The 26,949-nt window shown below is 47.6% G+C and overlaps 1 protein-coding gene across 3 annotated transcripts in view; it reads right to left on the minus strand.

The window, feature by feature from the left end:
- LOC146859938 (mucosa-associated lymphoid tissue lymphoma translocation protein 1-like) overlaps nt 1-26,949 on the minus strand; it is a 1,299,471-nt gene that overhangs the window by 895,219 nt on the left and 377,303 nt on the right. Inside the window, exon 3 of one of the 3 annotated variants that reach the window (XM_085643682.1) lies at nt 9,075-9,125. The exons of the other annotated variants lie outside the window; for them this stretch is intronic. The gene's annotated coding sequence lies outside the window, so the exon portion shown is untranslated. The remainder of the gene's footprint in view (nt 1-9,074; nt 9,126-26,949) is intronic. 3 annotated transcript variants of the gene reach the window in all.

Raw genomic sequence — 26,949 nt, forward strand, 5'->3', positions numbered from 1 at the left:
GCAGTACAGTATGCTTGCTGTATTGTCTTGTGATTGTATTTATATAGCGCATACTACCCCTGACGAGGTGTTGTGCCCTCCAGGGATGGCCTTCCCTAAAAACATTAAAGAAAGGTTCAGAGAGGCACCACGGCCAGGGGCGCTAAGGCACTTGGTCAATCCCCATAGGAGCAAGCTGCCGTACTGACCAAACAAAAAAAAACGGAAGGGGTGCGGCACTAAAGTTAGTTATGCCCGCTAAAGTTAAAGTTATGCCGTGTTTGAAAGTGAAAGCAGTCATGGCGAGTAAAACATGACTGCCTGCAGTAGGAGAAAACCCTTAAAGAAGACTGTGGGTATTTATGCGCTTGATGCAAAAGGCACCCTCTTCTAGGCACTAACAAGGCGCAGCCACTCTGAACTAACCATCATGATACGGGGGGAGTGATTCTGATCTCCGGGCTGGAGGGAGGGCCCGAGCGGGGAGACGCAGAGTGCTGATATCACTACCCGCCGCTTCCACGGACACACGGCTCGAGGCAATAACATAATTTCATGTAATCCTTTTGCAGCAAAATGGCAGCCGTGGCCGAGACCTATTTCATTGCAAATGCTTGTTTTAGACTACCGGTTCCCTTCCCGACTAGTCCCACTGCCGACCACTATGCCCCGAGTGAATGGAAAAGTTATTCACATCCATTTTGAGGTGGTACCTCAAGAACTGGATTCTCCCCTTTGCATCTGATGTAGAGGGGAAGGAAAATGTGCAACTGATCATAGTGCCAATATCGCCCACACTCACCAGCCCTCCCGCAGCAACATACAGGTAGCATAAATGCGCAGACAAGACAACTTTTTGGTGGAGAAAATTGCTGCAGGTTTATTAGCATACCAAATATGCCAACATGGTGGGTTATCTTACAGGCGATCCAAAGGCAAGCCGCCCCTCGCGGCCTACCACCTGATGGGCCAACTTGCATCGTGGTCTTAGCCAATCGGTGCTTAGCGGTTGTGGTGAGGGGATAGCCCCTCTCACTTCCGGTGAAACATTGTTCCACCATATAACTCATGCCCCCCCCCCCCTACGAGGGGCGGAGCGTTCAAGCGACCCCCGGTTGTACAGGTTTCCAACCGCCCGTAGGACAGATGGGGCGCTGTCGCACCCCAGGGTCCACCGCACAGACTTCCTGGGGATATTCGGCCTCATCACCCTTTGTGCTCCTGAAGAGGGTACCCCTGAGTAACTTTCCACCTCCGGATCGCCATGTATCTCCGCCTGCAACACAAATAAAAAGATTAGAACATCCTTCCTCCCCTCACCTGATACGCCGGGTAAGCGGTAGGGAGGGAGTCGGTTTCAGGGCGAGGGGACAAAGAGGCTGTCAGGGGGGGCGGGGGAGGACTGTACACCTCTCCCTGAACACCACCCCGGCCGGAAGTGACGCGCGGGACCCCAACAGGGGTCTCTGGCCAAAACACTAGGCTGCCCAGTGTGCCATCTTGTGGCACTAAAGGGGCCGCCCTCTTATGAGGGTCCCCTGCGGAGACTTTGTCGGTCAGCCCGCAGTCTTTTATTTCTCTGACTGCACAGTAAGAGGACTTTATAAAAGAGATTTATGTGACAATCCTGCTGGGGTACAGAAAACGAGTGGAAAAGCTGTCCAATGTCTGTTTTTTTTTCTAACACACAACATTTAGATTTTGGAATATGTACTGTACCTATACTTCAAATTATATCAGCCATTATGAAGCAGAAATGAAGCTATTTTTGTAATCCTGAAGTGTGATGGAAACAAAGATTCTAATAGGATCAATCCCAATCAAAACACTTTACTTGGTGATGCACGAATTATAAATATTCACTAAAAACCGATTTTCATACATTATCATTTTTGCACTATATCTTTTTACCATTACAACTGCACTTTTATGCAAATTTATTGGCCATTTTAAAGGAAAATGTACTGTCTGTAAATGACAGTGCGCTGCTTCACCAGTTCTCTCCAGCCATTTTTACACTTGTTCTTGGTTATGGCCTAGGATTTTTCACAATCCCTCTGACTTCATTGAAATAACATTAATGGCACCACCACCCTGAAAATTGCTCCAGCACTACTGCCTCGTGTGAAGGGTCCTCTAGCCCCGCCCATGTTAGCCCCCCCCCCCCCACCTTTTTGAAAGCACTGGTCTTTTACATTAAGTATATAGAAATTTAGGCGATATTGGGAAGTTTTGGGTGAAATGCAATATTCTTATAAGAGGAATATTTTACTCAAAATATTTAAGGCGCAACCAATTTACACATATCAAAAAGTAATCTAGGGGATGGCATTTGGAGGGGGCAACGTTCCTGACAGGAATGAGTGGGACACTATGTAGTGTCGCGGTCTAGTTGACGCGCACTACGCAACGGCGGAAATGCGCGTCGCGGCCATATTGGACGCTACTGCGCATGCGCAAGTTAGCGTGAGGCTAGAGAAGCGATCGGAGCCTGTTGCCCGGCGCTCTCTCGGATGTATGATAGCAAGTACTGCAATAAGGGTACTTATGCACTAGTCCTGGCTCCTGCATATTATTGGGGGTAACCAACAACTTTACAGTGGCGACGAGGCTTGGACAGAGTGGACCCTGTTGAACTCCAGTGAGGGAAGAGCCCCCAACCAGCAGGAGAGCCGGAGGGGACGACGTCCTACAGAGCGAGCAGACCAGGGAGGCATAGGACGGACACCAGCACACCGAGAGAGCGCGGCAGTGGCAGACGGACGCCAGAGGGAGGCACGTGAGAAGTAAGTGTGCCGACCAGAGGCAAGGAAGCGTAAGCGGGCAAACCGTAGCGAGACGCAACAGAGACCCTGGCGGAAGCGGGTGGAGACAGCGCAGGCAGCTCCGAAGAGAACCAGACGACCCGAAGAAAGGGGGAGAGGACGGAAGCGCCAGGCAGTCCGAGGAAACAGGCAGAAGCCAAGATGAGTGCGCAGGCATCAGCATTAACGACGCCAGTCCCGTTCCTACCAAGGCCAGGGGAGCCCCAAATGAAATGGGAAGACTGGAGGGAGTACTTCAAAAATTACCTCGAAGCACTGGAAGACGAGAACGAGGAGGCGTTCTCCAGCGCCAGGAGGAAGAGGATACTCTTACATAATCTGGGACCAGAAGGCATACGGGTGTTCCAAAACTAACACCGGTCACCCGACCAGCAGCGGACACCGATGTATTCAAACACGCCATTGAAGATTTAGACAACCACTATCGGCCCGCAGTTTGCACGTCCATCGACCGCTACAATTTCCAGCAGAGGAAGCAAGAAGCGGGGGAAACGATAGACGACTACGTGGCGGCGCTGAGAAAACTAGCGATAACATGTAAATTTGGAGCATTACACAACGTATTCATTAAGGACCAAATAGTAATGCATACGACAAGCAAGACAGTGCAAGATAAATTGTGGGCGAGTGGAGATGCGACGCTAAAAGACGTGATAGCCATCGTAAAAAGGGCAGAACTAACTAAGGGCTGCGCAGAAGCAGCAAAGAGAGACCAAGTCCCGAGACTCACGATAAACAAGGTGGAGGACGCGGACCAGTATGGAAGAGGAAAAACGGCGCCAGGAGAGTACAAAGGAACAAACAAGGGGAAAGGAAAACCGGGACAACCGTGGAAGCAGGAAAAGGAAGGAACGTCGAGGTGCTATAGGTGCGGAAGCCCGAACCACGCGGCGCACGACAAACGGTGCCCCGCCTTCAGAGCCAAGTGCGCATTCTGCGGCCTGGTCGGCCACTACGAGAAGGTGTGTCGAAGGAAAGGGAAACAACGCGCAGTGAAATTCGTGGCGCAGGACATAGGAGAGGAAAAAGAAGGTCAGGAGGAAGACGATGAAGTCCTATGTGTGGAAGACCAAGTACTGGGCATCGACGGGAAAAGAGCACGCAAGCCCCAGTGCGACATGCACATTGGAGGAGTAGAAATCACCATAGTAGCGGATTCGGGGTCTCCCTACACGATCGTCCAAAGATCCGTGTGGAATGCGAGATTCAAACCCACACTTGGCTCACATCTGGAACCGCCCGACATACGACCGGTCACCTACACGGGGGAACCCATCCCAATGGTAGGATTTAGGAGACTGCTGTTCTAGTTGAAAGAACGCAGCACCCAGTGCAAACTATATGTCGCGGAGAAGGGACCATCAGTCCTCGGGTGGATGGACCAAGGAGTGTTGGGAATACAACTGAATGCGGGAGGAGACACCCAAGTGCTAGTGACGTTAAATGGAGAATGGTCGACGGCAGCGAGATGGCGATGCGAACACCCGAAAATATTTGGTGGCAAGATCAGTAAACTAGAGAAATTTACCCACAGAATCGTTCAAGGAGAACGTCAGCCCCGTTACACACAAAGTGAGAAACATACCGATCGCTGTGAGAGAGGCAGTGCAACAGGAGCTACACAGACTGGAGGAAGAAGGAATCATTGACCGATCGACAGCGCAGAATGGTTGGCGCCACTGGTGGTGGCCATGAAACCGTCAGGCAAGGTGCGCTTATGTGTGGACCTCCGAGAACTCAACAAAAGCATCGTGGTAGAAAGGTTCCCGTTACCACGCATAGAGGAAATGCTGGCACGTACAAAAGGCGTGAAATGGTTCTCCACCATCGACCTCAAATCGGCGTACCACCAGGTAGTTGTGCACCCCACGAGCAAGAAACTGACGTCATTCATAACTCCGTTTGAATGCTATCAGTTCTGCCGCATGCCCTTTGGGCTAGCATCAGCAGCGGCAGTTTTCCAAAAGCGAATGGCCCGCCTATTCAAGGGTATAGAGGGGGTACAATACTTCCAAGATGATATCCTAGTAATGGGGAAGGGGCTAGAAGACCACAATGAGAAGCTGGAAGTGGTATTAAAGATCTTGGAGGAAAACGGACTGACGGCAGAGTGGGAGAAATGTCATTTCGGAATGACATCAGTCACATACCTGGGGCATGAAATTGGAGAACAAGGGATAACACCGAAGAAAGGGAATGTGAAGGCCATCTGCGACGCACCCCCGCCCACCTCCAAAGAAGAAGTAAGGTCCTTTCTAGGGATGGCGGAATACTATAGTAAGTTTGTCCACCACTTCGCCACAAAAACACACAACATGAGACAACTCACGAGGGAAAAGACGGCGTTTACATGGACGAAAGAGGCGCAAGAAGAGTTTGACACGGTGAAACGGGAAATCAGCCAGGCGATCCCGCTGCATGGGTAAGATCCCCTGGGTAGATCGATATTGATGACAGACGCAAGTGAAAAAGGGTTAGGAGCGGTGCTCATGCAAGAGAGACAAGGAGGCGTGACGGAGACGATCAGCTTCACGTCCAGGACACCGACGACCTCGGAACAAAAGTTCAGTGTGATTGAGAAAGAGATGTTGGCCATAGTATGGGCCATGGGAAAGTATCGCCAGTTCCTGTGGGGCACGCGATTTCAGTTGAAAACGGACTACAAACCCCTAGTGAAGGTCCTGACGTCAAGTGGCCATGCCAGCGCAACACCCCGGATAGCGAAGATGAAGCTAAAACTCTTGGAGTATCGGTATGACGTGGAATACATACCAGGCTCAAGAAACAAGATAGGGGATTATCTCAGCAGGGCGTCAGCAATGGAAAGCGCCACCAGCGGCACCGAGGAAGATGACGAGATGGTAGCCCTGACAGATGATCCGGAAAGGGCAATAAGTAGACAGGAGTGGAAGGATGCGTATGCAGCAGATAGAGACCTGGAAGAAATCAAGAAGTACATCGTACGAGGGTGGCCAGAGAGGAGACAACAGAAGCTCAAGGTTTGACAGTTCTATGAGGTTAGAGAGGAGCTGTCGGTGGGGAACAACGGTGTGTTTGTATACAGAGGAAATAGGGTGGTTCCACCTGTGAACATACCGGATCTGTTGTCTATAATACACGAAGGACACCTGGGAATCGTGAAGACGAAAGCCAGAACCAAACAAACGTATTGGTGGCCAGGGATGGATCTGCAGGTGGAGAGGCACGTGAGAGACTGCGTGCAGTGCCAAGGAGCTGACAAAATACTAAAACCGATGAGGCCTGCTCTAGGAAAGTTCACGAATCCCAGTAACCCGTGGGAAGAAGTGGCAGTGGACATCTTGGGGCCTGTACTTGACAATCAGGGGATACCCAAGTACCTATGCGTGTTAGTGGACAAATACTCAAAGTGGCCAGAGGTACACATTCAAGAGGAAATGGACACTGACAATACGGTTGTATGACCTAATTTCGAAAGACAAAAATTCGACCTACAAAAAATCGCAACAAAAATATCGTGGTCAAGAATATCGACATCCTATCTACAACATGGTAAGTACAAAAATATCGATAATTTAATATCAATGTCAAAAATATCGTAATTCAAAAATATCATTTTTTTTTTACTTAAAAAATATATGTAAAATAAACCAAATAATACTTATAAATCAAAGAAACATAATTAAATATATTTTATAATATGTAAAATTTATAATAAATATATATAATTAAATAAAACTTTAATTAAACATATATATATATTTATTTACTGGCATCTTTGTTGTGGCTACCAAGGGATTGGTGATTACCGGGACCGCCACGAGAACGGATCAAGCCTAAGGCTGCTGTCAGTAGATAGACCGTGACTGCACGGGAGGGAGGACTCACTACAGTGCTCTCCACGGCCCGATTTGTTCTGAACTCGAGGCTGGGGCGCTGGGGACCCGAGGGAGCCTTGACACTTTCATTTCGGAGGGTTCCTGCAACTACACGGCCCCCCCTTCACACGGAATTGCAGCATAAAAGATGAACTTACCTTCCTGTCAACGCATTTGCCATGCCAGTGCATTCTGGGAGTTGCGGTCTCGCATGTGATCACAGCTGCCGCTAGTTGAACAGGATCAGCTGCTCTCCCACCAATGGGAGCACCGCAACAATAAATGAAGGAGGGAGACGGTACCCTCTAGTTGCAATGGCGTCTGAGGAAGGCCGCTCTGGCCGAAATGCATTACGCTGCGCATATGGTGAATAAAGGACTCCTGAAAGAATCCCCGTTGTGTCCTTGGGTCATTCCGAATTGAGTGGTCTTTCCTGTGATATATATATATATATATAATATATACACTTACTTAATAATTACTTTTAATAATAATTTCTGTAACATATAAATTATTAAATATTTATTTAAATTACCAATACATCTATACACATAAAACAATAACATTAATAAATATTAAATAATTACATATAGCAAATAATAATCAATATTTTTAATTTGAATAATTTTTATTATTAATTATATATTACAATAGCTAAAATATTACAAAACATATTAAATATCAGACACAATAAAACTACTAGTCCAACTTCAACAAAAACAACAGTAAGGAAAATGTTGGATAGCGTAGGGGTAAAAATAAATATTCCAACTCCAGACAGTGCAACAGTAGGGAAAACATTGGATAGCGTAGGGGTAAAAATTACTATTCCAACTCCAAAGAGTGCAACAGTAGGGAAAGCGTTGGATAGCGTAGGGGTAAAAATTGCTATTCCAACTCCAGAGAGTGCAATAGTAGGGAAAGTGTTGGATAGCGTAAGGGTAAAAATTACTATTCCCACTCCAGACAGTGCAACAGTAGGGAAAACGTTGGATAGCGTAGGGGTACAAATAACTATTCCAACTCCAAAGAGTGCAACAGTAGGGAAAACGTTGGATAGCGTAGGGGTAAAAATTACTATTCCAACTCCAGAGAGTGCAATAGTAGGGAAAGTGTTGGATAGCGTAAGGGTAAAATTTACTATTCCCACTCCAGAGCGTGCAATAGTAGGGAAAGTGTTGGATAGCGTAAGGGTAAAAATTACTATTCCCACTCCAGACAGTGCAACAGTAGAGAAAACGTTGGATAGCGTAGGGGTGAAAATAACTATTCCAACTCCAAAGAGTGCAACAGTAGGGAAAACGTTGGATAGCGTAGGGGTAAAAATTACTATTCCAACTCCAGAGAGTGCAATAGTAGGGAAAGTGTTGGATAGCGTAAGGGTAAAAATTACTCTTCCCACTCCAGACAGTGCAACAGTAGAGAAAAGGTTGGATAGCGTAGGGGTAAAAATTACTATTCCAACTCCAAAGAGTGCAACAGTAGGGAAAGCGCTGGATAGCGTAGGGGTAAAAATTACTATTCCAACTCCAGAGAGTGCAACAGTAGGGAAAGCGCTGGATAGCGTAGGGGTAAACATTACTATTCCCACTCCAGATAGTAAAAAAGTTGGGAAAGCACTAGATAGCATAGTGATTCTATGAACATTATAACCAATTCAATAATTTCTTATAAAAAAATTGCATGTTAACAATGTTTTAAAAAAAAAATTATTATTAAATACCAATTATGTAAAATAAATATTTAAATAAATAAATTTAAATTACAGCCCACACTATTCCCCCTTTAACACACAACACACTACACATACAAAATACACAGTAGATTTTAATATCAATGTATCTCTTATTTACAATTAATAATACATTCTTTATAATTAATATAGTTATTAATTGACTAATACATATTAACTACGAAATTACAAATATTCACCTATTAATTATTAATTAACAATACATTAATTAGCAATAACAACAAATAAAATACAATAATAAATTATTTATATTTACTATATTTAACTAACTAATAACAATTAATTAATAATATTTACAAATAAATAAAAAATATCATTATTTATTTTATTTTAATTACATCCCACCCTATTCCCCTATCAACCTACAACCCACTACACACACAATAGCTAAAATATTACAAAACATATTAAATATCAGACACAATAAAACGCTCGGATACTAAAACGCTAAATTAAATTTAAAATAATTATTAATCTCTAAACATTTATTTTTAAATGTATTACAATACATTACAATAATCTTTAACATACAAATAAAATACATATTAAATTACATTACACTAAATAAATATCGATATTATTGACATCGAAATTTTTGCTTACGCTATTACTTACATCGATATTAATTACTTCGATATTATTAACTTCGATATTACTGACCTTGGGATCGATATTCTGTCCGTCGATATTCTTGACTTCAATATTTTGTACCTACGATATTAAAAACACGATATTATTGTAGGTCGAAATTTAAAACTCGATATTTTGGCTAAACACCCACAATACTGCGTTTTCTCAAGACGGTATTCCTCAGGGAGGGCATCCCCAGAACCATAATCAGTGACAATGGTCCCCAATTTACCTCGGACAAATGGTCCAGATTTGCGGAAAGGAATGGCATTCTACTCAGACATACGTCGATATATCACCCGGCCAGTAATGGACAAGTAGAAAGGTTCAACAGGGTGCTTATGGGCTCCATACAGGCTGCCATCACCAGGGGCAAAGACTGGGAAAAGGAAGTACAAAGCACGGTCTGGGCATATCGCATCACCCCCACCAGCACGGGGTACAGCCCCTTCCAAATCCTACGGGGAAGGCAACCTTTCACCAGAGACAATGTTGCGTGGAAAGAGAAAACCATCACCAGCAAATGGTCTCCAGCGGCAGTACAACACAACCTGGAGAAGGCACAGCATATATACACTGAATACTACAACCGCAACAAAAAGGTGAAAGAGACAGCGTTAGAAAAAGGGGAGTGGGTCAGAGTGAAGCTGGCTGTTCTAAAGCGAAAGGGAGAAAGCAAACACTCCCCACCCCTGAGTGGAAGAAGTGTATGACCGAGCAGCGTTGCTCAGCGATGGAAATGTGTGGTCCCAAGACCGTATGGCCAAATGCAACAAAATCCTACAATGGCCCCGGGAGGACATGGAAGGGGCAACACCTCCAGAAGAGGTGACAAGGGAAGCAGGAGCTTCAAAGGGAGAGTGTGGAGAGAACATTCATGAAGAGCAAAACAGTGAGAGAAAGGTACACGAAGGACCGGCCACGGAGGAAAGGACCCTGGAAGGGGGTGAGAATAGAGAGAGAGAAGGACATGGCACTCCGGAAGGAAGAAGGGGAAGCCCTGTCGCAGAAGGGGGTCAAGAAGGACATACTACCCCGGTAAGACACACCCGGGTTGGGCGAGCGGTGGTGAGACCGTCCAAGTTTAGAGACTACGAAATGGACTAACCACCCTGTCAGGTACATTGTTTTGTGTGGTATAAAAGGGGGAGATATGTAGTGTCGCGGTCTAGTTGACGTGCACTACGTAACGGTGGAAATGCGCGTCGCGGCCATATTGGACGCTACTGCGCATGCGCGAGTTAGCGCGAGGCTAGAGAAGCGATCGGAGCCTGTTGCCCGGCGCTCTCTCGGATGTATGATAGCAAGTACTGCAATAAAGGTACTTATGCACTAGTCCTGGCTCCTGCATATTATTGGGGGTAACCAACAACTTTACACACATGGAGAATGCACTGTCAGCACAGCTGATGAGGTCACCGGTGTTTGCTCACATTGCAATTTCTGTTTTTTCTCCAAAATGCTAACTCCGCGCACTTCATTGCTGTCTGAACCCTGCACACGGCACGAGCTGACCTTACCCATCTGATGGTGAGCCGGCGTGAACTCACGCTGGCTGTGTGGGTTAGTCTTTCGAGCTCGGTTAACCTTCAAAGCGGCCAATCCTCACGGGGGAAACGGTGCTGAACGGGAGGCCTGAGGTGAAAAAGTACACGTCTCACTTAGTGGAGCTTAAAAGCAGATGGAGAAACCGACATGGAAATAAAAAACTCTGTTCTTGTAACCCTTCCCTGCCGCAAGTGGATGCAATAATTCTCAGCCCTTTTTCCTGTGGGGTGGGGCGGGGAGGGGGGCGTAAGAATTCTGAAATGCAGCAATGTATGTCTGCGACCCGGTCTCACAGACGGCCATGAAGAGGCACGCGAAGTCTTAAAATGGTGGCTGTTGGTTTCGGCCTCACCGGGGTGAACAGCTCTGCTGTCGCCTCCACTACCCCTGTGACATCCGCCCCTCACACATTTCACACGTTGCTGGGTAAGGCAACCTACATCACTTACTGTTTGCACCTTCGCGATCCAGAACCGGACGAGCTCAGACCCCACCACCACCCAGCCATGGAATACTCACTGTGTCGTCATGACGGTTTTTCACCCATGAGACCTAAATTGTGTTTAAAAAAAAAATATACAAATCTTATGTTTTATGAGATCAATTTGTTTTGACGATGTTTCGCTCCACTCCATTATGCATTCCACAAGAATATGGGCTCATACGATTCTCAGCCTGCATTAGATTCATATTTTACATATAGTCCGTTTCCCCAATCTACATACGTTGCTATCAGACTCCACTAAAACAAGCAGCAGGGAAAGCGTTCGCTTTCACTTTCGCTTGAAAAACAAAGAAGCCCGCAAGTGGTGCGTGCGTGCCACTGCAAACCATGTGGTTTCAATTATCCTGCCCGTGTCTGGGCACGATAATTGAAACCACTGATGGCCGGTGCACGTAATAGACACCAATAGGCCATGGGCGGAGCAACGCGACCGCCTTTGGCCTATTGAGTGCCGTCTTAGTGAAAACCACACACGCAAAGCCCAATCGCGTGGCACAAAAGGAAAAGCACACGCACAAGCGTATGCGATTCCTAGGGCGATTTTGAAACCCCCTACAAGAGGTCTAGAAAGGAAGATCCCTGCAGAGGAGGAATGAGATGACGATCTCTGAATGCAGGTATCAGGTGCGGCATGGAAGCTTTTACCCAACTGCAGCCTTAGATTAGTACATCATCTCTTTCTACACAGAGTGTACCATACCCTTGTGCTGATACGCAAATGTGGACTCAAGGCAGATAACGGCTGCAAACAATGCGGGTCACCTGAGGTGGGGGTTTTGCACCTGGCGAGGGAGTGTGGAGGCATACAAATATTCTTGTCCAAATTGGCAGCCACAATCTGACAATTCCTAGAAACATCAATTGACATCACGCCACAGGTGGCAGGGATGGGATGGGTAAACGTTTTACCAGCTGGTGACAGGAAATGTTGGCGCTGGCATTACTACTGGCCAATTGGCTTGTGAAAAAACTGACAGGGGTTGCAAAATGCCAGTAGCTGGCCGAGCTAATCTACTGTAATGAACAAATGGACATATATATGAACACCTAGTGCCTATTATGTCCTGCCCTCTGGACATATAGGCTCCCTTCAGGGCCTTCCTACTGATGGAAACTACTGAGGACATCCAGCCCGAACTATGAAAGTTAGCCATGTTGCTTGGGCTGCAACATCAAATTGACAGGGATATGCTGGTTAAGGGCGTTATTTATCTGTGCTGCATTGATATGATAATTGTTGTGGTACATGGATTGATTTGGTGTCTTTTCCTTTAAATAAATGTCAAAATAATAATAAAATAAAAATAAAAAATAAAAAATTTCCTTTACCAGGTATCCCAGTGGTCTCCATATATCCCAAAGGTGTAATGTTGATGGCAAACGTGTTGTGTAGGTGTCTGCCAACTCATCTAATAGACTGAGGGCCAGAAGTACAACGTGCAAAATAGCGCCTCACAAATTGCGAGTCTTTCGCAACTGCCAATTTGCGAGGCGCTATTTTGCATGTCCAACAGTGTATTTAAAAATGTTTGCGATTCCCAATGGGGTCGCAAATTGCGAGGCTCATGAATATTAATGAACCTCTAGCAATTTGTGAGCCCATTGGGAATGACAGGCCTTCCCAGGGATGGTGGCCTGCTGGGCTCAGCAGACCACCATGTCTGTGATTGCTTTTAAATAAAGCAGCTTTTTTTTTTTTTTTTTTTTTTTTTAATGCAGCCCATTTTCCTCAAAGAAAAAAACGGGATGCACTAAAAAGAAAAAAAAAAATGAAACGTTTTCGTTTCATTTTGTAAGGGCAGGCAGTGGTCCCTTTTGGAGCCAGTCACAAAGGGGAAGGGGTCCCCTGGGGAACCCTTCCCATTTGAGACTTCATTACCACCCTCTTGAACAGGGCGGTAATTTGCAAGTGTTTTGCGACCGTAGTCATGGTTGCTAAACATTCATACATGGCTCTGCGGTCGCTATTAGGAAGGGAACGCCCCTTCCTAATAGCCGGTCGCAACACACTATTTTGCGAGCCGCTAATTATTTGCTACGCACAAAAAAGTGCAAGTACATGGCCCAGACTAAAATTGCATGTATTAACGGGTCGCAAACCTGTTTGCGTGTGCAATTTTACGTCATACATCTGGCCCTGAGTCTTGTATCTGGCACTTCACAGAGGAAGACCAGCCTTTAGCTCACGATATCTGTTGTTATATGTCAAACATAATCAGCGCCAACAATTGAGAGGATTTGCGGTCATGACCGACAATTTTATGAAAATCCTACAACAGGCACTTACAACTGAGCACAACCATGCTATGTTCATAAAATCCACTTCCAGGTTCCCACATCACCTACATAAAGTATCAATCCGCGGCCAAATATTTTCAAAGCCACTGGTGTTTACCAGAATCTATGAAGCATTTTAAAAAGGAAGAGTCTGTATGTCATTCAAATATACTTCCTTTGTTTGTGCACGGCATTAAGTCCAACATCCATCAAATACTGCTGCTTCCAGATCTCTAGCTCTCAGCCGTATCTGGTGCTTTGGCTACAAATCATTTGTGTAAACCCATGATGAATGAACCTAAGATGGCCGCTGGGCTGGAGCTCTGCAAATTAGCTCCGGGGCTGGGGATCACTTTTTGGTGAATATCCCCGTTATGCCCGTACGCCCAACCTTTTGCTCGGCACCCAAACAGTGAAGACTGTAACCGTTTGACGGTGGTCTGCCGCTTCTGCCTGGCAAGCTGCCCACAAGCCTGGAATCCGACTGCGAGGACGAGGCACCCCCTGACCTGCTGCTTACCAGGGAGTGGACATCAACAGCGCCGCAGAAAAGCGCTGGCCGGATGAATATCCGCTCTCCCTGCTACTGTCCCGAGTGCTCGTGGAAGGAACCGATGAACCCCGGGGGGGACCACGCCTGCCTTTTGTCTGGTTTGGAGTAGGCAGAGTGCCATCGCATCGAGACTGGTGAGCCCCGCTGGCCGCCCTGGTCAGAATCGCTCCCGAGGGATCCCGGGAGGTGCACCATGCCTTCCGTATCCTGACCCCGCAGCCGCGGGCTGAACCGGAAAACTTCTCAACGCGCCCCGGGCTCCGAATGCCACGGAGGCTGAAAAGGGAAGGAACTGTGCTGCATCTGGAGTATCCCGTCCCCGCAGCCACTGGGTGAGTCGGAAAGCTCCGCGGCGTTCCCAGGGTTCCGAATGCCACAGAGGCTGACAGTGGAGGGAGCTGTGCACGTCTTATGAGTCTCGTCCCCGCAGCCACTGGGTGCGTCATGGAGCATCACAGCGCGCCCTGAACTGTTTTGCTACGAAGGTTGAAAATTGAGGGAGCTGTCCCACACCCTGTGATTCCCGTCCCTGGTCTCCAAGACAAATGAACCCTTTGCCCACCTCTGAAGACTCCACAACAATATCCCACACTGTGAAAGACTGCAGAGTGAAGCCTCTACTGACTCTCTCGGCATGTGTGAGCCTCCTATGAGGAGTATGTAATAGGTCGGACTAGGTGGCCATTTTCCTTTGTCTGTCCCTGCTCAGCCATTAAGATGTCTTCTCAACCCCCTCCACGCAGAAACTGAAAGAGGACTGATCGAAGAGCCTCAAAGTAATGATAAAAAGAGGACTGACCGAACCTCAGCAGTGGCCATCTTGGCATGGGCATTTGACCGAATACACTCCCAATCTATTCAGCTGAATGAGAACCAATAGTTCCCACTGTACAATGGAATGCATAATATCTATTGAAAGTGAATTTAATGTTCTATGGGCATACTGTTGAGCATTTTAAGAGGGGCAAGGCATCATCTGTTGCAATGACGAAAATTAACTCCTCCACACCCCTAGGTCCAACGACAATGGCGCTATAGAGCGCCCTCGCCCTGCCCACAGCAGCAGTAATTATGTACCCCCCGCGAGTAATCCTGACCTTCCCCACAATTGAGGCACTGCAGGCTGCTTCCGGGTGCTCTCCTCCCTGTCCCCAGTCATCTGGCACATCCCAACAAAATCACGGCGGAATCACCGAGCCTACTTCCTCCCTACTCGATCTCCACACAGCTCCCCCCCCTTCCCCCCCCCCACCGGCACATACCTCTCCAAAACAGACAATGCAGAGCGCAACAAGGCTCAGCTTACCCCTGACGTCTCTCCCACAATACCCATCCCACTAACCTAACCCGAAACCCCCCTGTGTATCCCCCTTTCCCTCAATCAGAAAGATGCCAACCAGCCAAAATCCCCACCAGACCACCCCATCAACCACCAACCCCCCACCTCTCTCCAACCTGAAACCCCACGGCCCCCACTCCTTCTCAATCATCTACCCACCCAACCTCTCAGCTAACGCCACCAAAATCTTCAAACATAGTCTACTCAAGCAACACCCTGAAACACTCATAGCCGACCTCTACCACAACTCCTCCAAAGGCAAGACTAAAACAGACCTTATCTTCTACACCACCCACTAAGCCAAATGGAGAAATAACCTAGCTAACCACCTGCGAGTTACCAAATCCACCAACATCCCCCACGGCCAAAGACTAACTATCTCCAAGTCTTCCCCATTCACAATTAACGCCACCAAAACATTACACAGAAATGGCAAAGTCATGGTCCAAGCCAACGACTTCAACCTGCACCAATTTGAACTCACCTTCACTGAGCTGCGAAACTCCATCCTGACCCACCCAACTGCCCCACCCCTTCCCACCTCGACCCCCAGACCTCAACTCAAAGACCGGACGCTAATCCTGCCCCAAGCCCTCAACTACCTAACTCCGCAGACTTGCCCCCCACCCCCAGGCCAGATTCCCCTCTACCCCTCACTCTCATCCCCCAAACCACACCTCCCACCCTAAGATCTGCTCCCTGCCCCACCCCCACACCCCTCCCAAAACATCCTCCCTAATCCCCCTACTCACAATTACACGAGCACCCACCTAACCTATGACCAACCCTCATACAAAACTACACCAGTTCACTCGAGAAACACCCTCCCCAATGCCCCCCACCACCGCCTATCGGAAGACGCACGCGCACGCCTCTCCACTTCCCCTAACCCTCAACCCCCCCCCGTCCCAACCTACACCCTCAACCTAAGCTGCCACCTAACCGCTCCCCTCCCCGTACCTTAATAACCCTCAAAGCTCCTGTCGCAACCAACAGCCTCAGTCCAATATGCCCCACAAACCCACCCCTCCCCCTAAACCGGAGACAATAGAGGTAATAACTAAGCGCCTCACACGCATAGAATCTCAACTCCCTCTTACCTATGACCCCAACTCACCTCATAACCATAACTGAAAACCTGGCCCTACTCCACAGCCAATTCAACACTATCACCCATGCCATCAACAAAATCCTTCTCAACACCACCGCGCCCTCCTTCCCCACCAAACACTTAATACTCCCCCCTCCCTCATAAACACCAGTGAACCACCTCAACACCCTAATCTCCAGATGTCCAGCTGGCGCTCCTCCCCTCGCAACACTCAATCTCTCAGACCAAAAAGAACGATCCCTGATATATCTCTGAGAGAGGCAATGACACTCGCTAAAACCTACGACCCCAGAGAAACACAAACCACCCCCTTCCAACATCCAGGTAATCGCCGGAATAGGTAGAGACAACAACCAACCTACACCCACAAAACGTCCCTCTCAACGCACAACAATTCTCCAAGTTCCCACCTCCACCCAAATCCATTCCAACAGCGGCAAGGTAAACTGCATGCTTATAAACTGCAGATCCGCAGCCGAGCACGCAATCGAGCTTGCTGATGCCATACTGAGTAACGACACTGACATCGCGTTCTTCACCGAAACTTGGCTCAATGAAACATCATACCCGCTCCTTGATCTCCTAGTCCCCCCCCTGGCTTCTCCATCATTAAAAAAGACAGAATAGACCAACGCGCCGGCGGCATTGCCATAATCCATAAGAACAACATCAATATAGTTGAAATTAAAACCCACTCTTTCTCAACCTTCGAATACCTCAACACCAACATAACACGCCAAAACAACAAAATAACAAAGTGCCATCTCATCTACCACCCCCCAGGAAATTCTCCTGCTTTCAGCGAACAAATCTTGGACCTACTAACATAGTTCTCACTAGCAAACTCCGACAACATCATCCTGGGTGACTTCAACCTCCCTTGGAATAATGAAAAGGACACTGTTATACAGTCCCTAAATGAACTCCTTCTCACAAATGAGCTCACTCAACACTGCAAGGGTCAAACCCACAACAAGGCCTCTACCTTAGATGCAATCCTAGCCAAAAGCAAAACTATAACCAAAAATACCATTCTCCCAATCGACTGGTCAGACCACCACATCATTATATTCAGCATCAATCAAACAGTAGCTCCACCATTCAAAACACAAATTACCCACCAAAGGACCAGAAACTTCAAAGATATCCCCCTCCCTGCCCTTCAAGAAACCATAACATCACTGCTCCCAACCTGTACAGACAACCTCAACATGGTTGAGCTCACTACACTGTACAACAAGGACAATGACAACTGCTCTTGACCAACTATCCCTCCTAAAACCTAAAAGTCAGACATCCCCCCTGAGCCTGTTTCAATAATGACCTCAACTCCGAACGAAGAAAAGTAAGAACCGCTGAGAGACTCTGGAGAGGGAACCCATCCACAATCAACCTCTCCCAACTCAGGAAACAACGCAGTAACTACAAAAAACACATAATCAAGGAGAAAGCCTCCTTCTTCCGGAACACACTAGACAAAGCCAAAAGCCGCCCCAAAGAACTTTTCAACATCATCCAGAAACAGACCTCCAAGCCCACCAAAGCTAACCCCCCTGCCTCCAAACTTCAGTGTAACAACTTGGCCAAATTCTTCAATGACAAAATCTCCAATATCGAGCTCTCCCTAGACCACCACCCTCAATCCCAACACGGCAAATCCTCACCCCTAATGAAACCTCGCCCATCCCCAGCTCACAACATGCTCCCGGAAGCAGAGACCGCTCTTCTGTCGACCCCCAAACAAACCCCTCACCCTAGTCCCCCATCCTCCCCCAAGCGGTGGAAAGACTTAAATCCTCTCTCCGAAGAGGACATTTCCAATGTGATTGCCAACTCCAAACCCTCCAACCACTACGCAGACTCTTTACCTGCCTCCTTAGCCAAGAACCTCAACCTTACCCTAACCCTACTGTGGACAAAGATTATCAACAGCTCCCTAATCAACGGACTGATGCCCAACTGCCTCAAACAAGGCCAAGTCACCCCCCTTCTAAAAAAAACAGATGCTGACCCAAATGACCTCAAAAACTTTAGGCCCATCACCAACCTTCCTTTCCTAGTCAAAATCCTGGAGAAATGTGTTCTCTCCCAACTGAACCAACACCTGGAATCTAATAACCTACTTGACTCACACCAATCCGGGTTCAGGAAGGGATGCAGCATCGAAACAGCTATACTGAGCATTACGGACGACATTCACAACTCCTTTGACTCCAACAGATGCTGCCTACTTGTCCTCCTTGACCGATCAGCTGCTTTTGACACGGTTGATCACAACCTACTCTTAGACGCCCTACAAAAACATGTCGGAGCAGTTGGCAATATCCTAAAGTGGTTCTCCTCATTTCTACATAACCGCTCCCAACTCATAAAAATCAAAAACTCAATGTCCAACACGTCCCCCTCAACTCGAGGTGTCCCTCTAGGCTCAGTCCTCTCTCCCACACTCTTCAATATTTACATGGAATCGCTCACTACCATTCTTAAACAAGCAAGCATCGCCTACCACCTCTATGCTGACGACACCCAGCTGTACCTCGAGATCTCCTCCCTCAATGACATCCTCCGCCCCAACTCCACTCTTTCAAAAGTAGAAAATTGGCTAACTCTCAACCACCTCATACTCAACCAAGAAAAAAACGAAATCCTTGTCTTCTCCAATCACGAACAACCCCCTCAGATCCAAGAATGGATAAACAACCTTGACTCCCTAAACTGCAGACTCACTCCAGCAAACTCAGTCAAATCACTAGGGATCTCTCTAGACCCAAGCCTCAACATGAGCTCCCACATCAAATCCACCACATCAAATCCACAGCAAAAGGCGCCTTCTACAACCTAAAACTCAACAAAATCAAACCTTTCATACCCCCCAATGACCTAAAAATTGCAACCCAATCTCTAGTTCGGCCTAGACTGGACTATGGTAATGCCACACTAACCGGGACAGCTAAAACACACACAGCCCCCATGAGCGCCACCCTAAACGCAGCAGCAAAAATGGTCTCAGGTACCAAGAAATACAACCACATCACGCCTGCATTACAGGCCCTAAAATGGCTACCCATCGAAGCACGCTGCGCCTTCAAAACTGCCTGTCTCATCCATAAAGCCTTGCACACAGGTAAACCGGACTACCTCGCTGCCAAACTCACAAAAGCTGGGCAATCAAGAAACCTAAGAAGCTCCAACTCGCTCCTCTTAATCCCCCCAAAAAGACAAACAAAAAGCCCTCTCCCGCTCTTTCTCTGGGAATGCCCCAAAAATCTGGAACTCTCTCCCTACCCAGATAAGGACTAATCCATCCTTCACGATCTTCAAGAGACAACTAAAAGAATTTGTCCTCAACCGTCATCTCTATGCATCTGGCCAATGACCTCGATCTTTTTGGCCCCCAATATCCTAGATGATATTCACTATACTCTAATGCTTATGTTTTCTATTCATGTATGTTGTAAAGCGCTCTGATACCCCCGGGTCTTGTAAGCGCTATATAAAACTCCAAAAATAAAATAAATAAAGATGATGTCTAACAAGCAAGCTAACAGTTTTCAAATGGAGGGGTTAAAAATGTCCTGTGTGAGCACCTTAAATATCTGGGTTCCACTGGGGAATGAGATAACATGTACTGATTGCCTATTGTAGTCCAAGAAATAAAAATATGTTTGTTGGCATTGCTTCGCGATAGCTCTGAATTGTGGATGTGACAAATGTATTCTCTAGGAAAATATCCCCTATCAGACGTAGACAAAAGATTAATTAACTCTGATTCTGCTTAAGGTTCTAAATATAGTCCTACATTTTTTTATCATCTTCCTGATGTGTGGCAACTGAGACACGCTGCTGCTTTCTGGACTATAAAGTTTCAATAGGGCAAGCCATATCGACGTCTTTCTCAAACTAACCAGCTGTAAAGAGCCAACCGAGATGAACAAGTTACTTACCTTCGGTAACGCTTTTTCTGGTGGATACAATTACTGCCTGTGGATTCCTCAACTTCTGAATTACTCCTTGTGCCAGCATTCAATGGAAACTTTTTCCCTAGCTCTCCCACGTCGATGAGAACGGCATAATGGCACGGCTCCGCTCACGACTCCGTATGACATCACCGGAGCATAAGAAGACCTCATCGGCATGCTGACGTCAGTTCCACCCATTTTTCCCGTGCCCTCGAGGCGAACAGGTTGACCGACAACATAACTGGAGTATACACAGTATACAATATATTCTTAAATACATATAGTATATAGTCAAAGAGGAAAATCTAAAGAAAGAAAACATTTCCAAACAACAACCCGTATGATCAGCAAAAGACATTGGAAAACAACCATGTTAAACAATGACAACCTTTTCGGTATACAAAGGTGGACAACAGGGAGGAGGGTGTGTCAGTGAGAAATCCTCAGGCAGATATTGTATCCACCAGAAAAAGCATTACCGAAGGTAAGTAACTTGTTCCTCTGATGGAAACATCTGCCTGTGGATTCCTCACCTTTTGAATTGAATCCCACAGCAGTCCCGCTCCCGGAGTAGGGAGTCCACCTACTCATACCAAAAAGTCCTGCAACACAGAACTAGCAAAATGGCCATCACTCCTCACCTCAGAATCCAAGCAATAATGCTTCGCGAAAGTGTGGCGGGAAGCCCATGTTGCAGCCTTACAAACGTCCACTACAGGAACACCTCTAACTAGAGCAGATGTGGAAGACTTAGCTCTAGTAGAATGAGCTCTGATATCTTAAGGAGGCTCCTTCTGGGCTAGGGCATAGCACATATTGATACACAAGATGATCCACCTGGATAGCACACTCTTGTGGACGGCTTTACCCTTCATCTTCCCCAAAAAGCCAACAAAGAGCTGGTCGTCCAATCTTGAGTCTTTAGTTCTGTCCAGATAGAAGCTGACCGCCCTTCGCCCTTCGAGGGTCCAGGTGGTGAAGTCTCTCCTCTTCCTTGGAAGAGTGAGGAGGGAGGATAGAAGGTAGGCAATGTAATAGACTGTCCCAAGTGGAAAGGAGAAACCACCTTAGGCAAGATAGCAGCCCTGGCCCTAAGAACAATCTTATCTGCATGGATGGTCGTGAAAAGAGGCTTAGAACTAAGAGCCTGAAGCTCTTAGGCTTTCAAATAGCCTTGAAAGAAAGCAGCCTCAAAGGAAAACTATGAAGAGGCTCAAAAGGAGACCCCATCAGAAATGTAAGAACTAAATTCAAATCCCAAGAGGCATTATGAAGGGAATGCGAGGGAACCTATTGGTGAGGCCCTTAATGAACCTCATAACAATGGGGGACTTGAACAAAGACGGCCGATTTAGCAAACAAAGGAAAGCCGACAAAGCCGACAAATAGTCCTTAACCATCGCCACAGCACAACCTTGCTGGGCCAAAGAAAGTGAAAAACTAAGTACATCTAATAAAAATGGGCCTTCAAAGGATCGATGGACCTCTCTCAACTCCACTTCACAAACCTGGCCCATCTAGAAAAAAAGACAGATTTGGTGGAGTGTCTCCTGGACGATAAAATAACATCCACCGCACCCGGTGGGAGAGAGAAAGAGTTCAGGTTGCCCCATTCAATTTCCAGGCATGAAGGTGAAGGCTCTGGAATTTTCCTCAGAACCCGAGGAAATCAAGGGTATGGGAGGAAATGTGTAAAGAAGCCGAAAGCCCCAATCCAGTTGGAATGCGTCCCTCAATGCTGCCTGCATCGGATATTGAAGACAGCAGAATAACGGGCAGTGCACATTCTCGCAAGTGGCAAATAGGTCCACCCGAGGAGATCCCCCCCAACCCGAATCAGACGCGGCGAATCACCTCCGGGTGAAGCCTCCACTAGTGGTCGGCTGAATACTGCGGACTGAGACTGTACGCATGCACGTTCAACACTCCGGCCAGATGATTTGCAACTATGCAAATACAGTGACCCTGAGTCCAGGAGCAGAGCCGCAGAGCCTCTCTGCAGAGAAGATACAACCCTACTCCACCCTGCTTGTGGATATACCGCATCGCAGTAGTATTGTCCGTCAGCACCTGAACCGACTGACAGTGAAGGGAGGGAAGGAAGGCCTTGAGAGCCAAACATATTGCCAGCAATTGCAGAAGGTTGATGTGAAGCAACCTTTCCTCTGGAGACCAAAGGCCTTTGATCTCCAGATCCCCCAGATGAGCAACCCACCCTAAAGTGGAGGCACCTGTGATCACTGTGGTCACCGGTGGAGGAAGCTGAATAGGCCTTCCTTGACACAGATTGTCCAACACACTCCCCCAAGACAACTCCGCTGCAGTGTCTCTGGAGATTCTGATCAATCTTCCCGAGATCTCTGTTGTGTTGAAACCACCGCTTGCGGAGGCACCACTGGAGCGCCCTTATGTGCCAGCGGGCATGATTAACCAACAGTATGCAAGATGCAAACAGACCGAGCAGGCGTAGGACCGTCAGGACTGGAACAGCTGCTCCATCGTGAAACAAAGGAATCATTTCCTGAATGTCGAGAATCCTCTGCGGAGGTGGGAAAGCTCGACACAGAGTGGTGTCCAGTACTGTCCTTATGAACAGGATGCGCTGAGAAGGCACCAGGTGAGCTTTGGGTAAATGTATTTACTTGCAGATGATACAGGGGAAAACTGGAATCAACGACTTTCTGACATGGGCTGCTACCACCGTCATCACCTTTGTGAAGACCCGTGGTGCGGACTTAAGCCCAAATGGAAAGACCGCAAACTGATAGTGTTGCCTTAAGCCCAAATGGAAAGACCGCAAACTGATAGTGTTGCGATCCCACCGTAAACCGGAGATACTTCCGATACGACTTCAGGTTGGGAAGATGAAAATACGCATCCTGCAAATCGATCAACATCATCCAGTCTTCCTGTGCAGCTCCAGAAGAACCTGAGCTAGGGTCAACATCTTGAACTTTTCCTGTCAGAGATAAAAGTTCAAAATCCTGAGGTCTAGGATCGGTCTCAAATGACCGTCCTTCTTGGAGATCAGGAAATACCGGGAGTAGCAACCCTGACCCCGCTCCTGCTCTGGAACCTCCTCTATCGCACCTTTCTGTAACAAAGCCAGAACCTCCTGCTGCAGTAGCACCCGATGGTACTGCAAACACCAGTCTTGACGAGCAGGGTAAGGAGGTGGAAACTCTAGGAAGGGGAGGGCACACCCATTTTCTACAAGATTCAAAACCCAAAGATCTGATGTAACAGATTTCCAATGGGACAACCGGCCTCCAACGGGACAAACCTTCTCTAAGACAGGGGATCTAGAGCTGCTATCCTGTATTACCGGTGCTGGGTGCAGGAGAAGAGGAGGAAGACTGTTGTCGGGTGGCTCCCCGCAGACGGCCTCTACCCTTCCCTCTGTACGACTTGTACAAAGGGTTTTGCTGCTGCTGCTGTTGATGGCTCCGAAAGGAAGCCACCTTCCCAAAGCCTCGATACCTTTTGTATCCATAGTCCCTGGGCTGAGATTGTATCCCCAAGAATCGTGCAGTAGCCCTAATGTCTTTGAAACGTTGAAAAGCTTAGTCTGCTTTTGTTCCAAAAAGCCTGGACCCATCGAAAGGCAAATCAAGAAGAGTGGCCTGCACATCCAAAGAGAACCCCGACGACCTGAGCCAAGCATGCCTACTGGTGGCCACAGAGGAACCCATTACTCTGGCAACAGAGTCCGCAGTATCCAGACCAGATTGGATCACTTGACGGGCCGCTGCTTGCCTATCTGCCAACACCTCCAAGACGTGACCACGATCATCCTCCGACAGTTTAGGAGCGACCTGTTTAGCCGAATCCATTGAGGCATGAATATATCTCTCCAACAGGCACGTGGCGTTTGTAGATTTTAATGCCTTACTCGCAGAGGAGAAAACTTTCTTGGCTAATTGCTCAACTTTTTCAAATCCCTATCCCCCAGAGTGGTGGGGAAAGAACCAGCTGACTGCTTTGACGAACAAGAAGCCTGAACCACCAGGCTCTCTGGCAAAGGGTGGGAGGTCAAAAAGGCCGGATCACCAGGAGCAGCTTTATACCGCCCCACCACACTCCTCGAAACTGCAGGGGCAGATAAGGGCTTCTGCCACACCTCCATAATTGGTCACTCAAAGCCTTGTTAAAATGCAACAAGGGCTCAATCACAGAAGATGGAGAATGCAACATTTGAGTCAATAAATTTGACTTGGCTCTAGCTACAGGCAATTGCAAGTCCAACAGGTCAGCTGCCTTTCTTATAACTGAATGATAAGGAGCAACATCCTGTGAAGGCAAAGCTTTCGGGTAAGAAATCTCCCACTCAGGGGAAGTGTCTAAGCCACTGGCCTCCTGAAGGCCCTCAAAGTCATCCATTGTGTCGATGATTTCCCCTTCTGTTGCCTGATCTTGCTGGTACTCTTCTTCCTCCAACAACCTCTGGGCCTCCTTTCTGGAACGCATCTTGAGAATTGGCGTGGCGGTGCCAGGCGTGGCACCGGTGACCTCGGTGCCGGCATTGAACGCGGCCCTTCAGAAACAGGCAATGGCGCCGAACGAATCCGGGAAGGTGCCGCCCCAACTCCAGATGGTGCAGGTGACGGAGTAATCGCCGCCGAAAACCTCGCCGCCGGGAACTGCCAAGACAGAGCCGCGGCCATGAAAGGTGCCTGGTCATATTGCTGGGGAACGCCCAGATTAAATGCAAGCGGACCCATGGGGCCCGAAGGTGTGCCAGTAGAGTACGCTGCTTTGGCAAAAATGCCAAACATTGCATTCAGGAAATGCAAGGGATCTGCTCCTGGACCCGGGAAGGGTAGATACGGAAGCAGAGATCCTGGATCTGGATCCGACAGAGGTCGAACAGCTTGCTGAGGCTGCAGCGCCGGGGACACTGGATCCAGCACAGAGGACGCCACAGGAGCTGGAGAAGACTATTTCGGAGCTGCTGCATCCCTGGGCACCAGAGAACTTCTCAGTGCCGGAAAAAGAGCCAGAGATGCCTGTGGAGAAGGAGAGGGTGACGGCGAGATGAAATCTTTACAGCAACACCGTTGAACAGGAGAAGCCGACCTCAAAGCCTTGCCCTTCGATGACCGCCGACAGTAAGACCCATGTTGGCGCTTCTTCCTGTGCTTCTTCAACTTCGAGGTATGCGAAGTCAAAGACCTCGACTTGGACCTCTTATGACCTCTCTTCTCCTCTTTTGCCCATGCCATGAAGAGCTTCGTCTCATGCTCCTTAAGCGCCTTCGGATTCATCTTCCGACAAGACGAACACCCTTCGACGTCATGATCTGAAGACAAACACCAGAGACAATCATCGTGGGGATCCGTGATGGACGTATGTTCCCCACACTCTGTGCAAGGCTTAAATCCCGATCACTCTGTTGAAGCCATAGCACTGCTACACCAAGAGTAACAGCAGAAACAAAGTATACACAAAGAAAATGGAGAGTTGCAGGAAATAAGCGTTGCGCGTCAACTGCACGGAAAAAAGGGAATTGATGTCTGCACGCCAATGAGGTCTTCTTATGGCTCCAGTGACATCATACGGAGTCGCGAGCGGAGCTGTGCCATTATGACGTCCTCATCGACGAGGGAGAGCTAGGGAAAAAAGTTTCAGTGTAATGCTGGCGCAAGGGATAATTCAAAGGGTGAGGAATCCACAGGCAGTTGTATCCATTGGAAACTCAATTTCTTCAAATAATGAGCATTTTAGTCTTGGAGGTATCTAACGTTAAGAAGCTGCAGGGTTTTTACTTTGCAAAATTGTAAAAGTGGAGTAACAAAGCAGAGATTGGTTGCCCAAGCACTGTAAGGTACCATTTGAGAGGAGTCCTGAGAGCAACAATAGCAAAAGGCTTTGTTCAAAGTAGCTAAGATCACAAGATACTATAGGCTGGAACGATTTATAGACAAGTGTCTGTGAAAGCTGTCTATCACTAGTTGTTGCTATCGGTTCAAAGACAAGTGAGCGCCATCATAGGGAGCGCTTTTCCGGCTTACTGTCTAGAACAGAATGAGTCGGATGGAGGGAAGAGCAGCTAGCTTGAAATGCTTTCTCAGTGATCTGATAACATGGGCGAGTGTGGAGAATGAGTCTATAGCGAGGCTGCAACAAAAGCTCAGGGCCATGTGATGTGCTCCTCTTGGCACATGATCCTGCTGGCCTTAGCTGGCAAATCAAATGACCTGCTACAAGGAGCCGCAATGGGCTTTTCTTCGATCCCATGTGTGGCTAAGGAAATCACCAGGTGTGCTCAATCTGTGTTTAAGTGGTAGACATAATTGCCCCACCCTTCTTTGGTACATTGGTGTGGAGAATCAATGGCCAAACTTGGCTCCCGGCACTGAATTGTTCCTGCCACAACTGACTGGCTCCCTGTAAGAACTGGTTACAACGTGACCTGGCAGGCACACAGTACTAGCTTTATGTGAAGGTGCTTTTGCATTACAGTTCCTTCGATCTAATTGTGCTTATCTGGACTCAAGGTGGCTAAACCCTCTGTTATTGATCACAATTTTTCTAGTTTGATTATCTTTTATCCATGTTCCATGTTGACTTATCTATGTCATCATGCTTTTGACATTTGGCCTGACTGGGGCTG

Source organism: Triturus cristatus, chromosome 3_1, assembly GCF_964204655.1.
Source record: "Triturus cristatus chromosome 3_1, aTriCri1.1, whole genome shotgun sequence".
Classification (NCBI taxonomy): domain Eukaryota; kingdom Metazoa; phylum Chordata; class Amphibia; order Caudata; family Salamandridae; genus Triturus; species Triturus cristatus.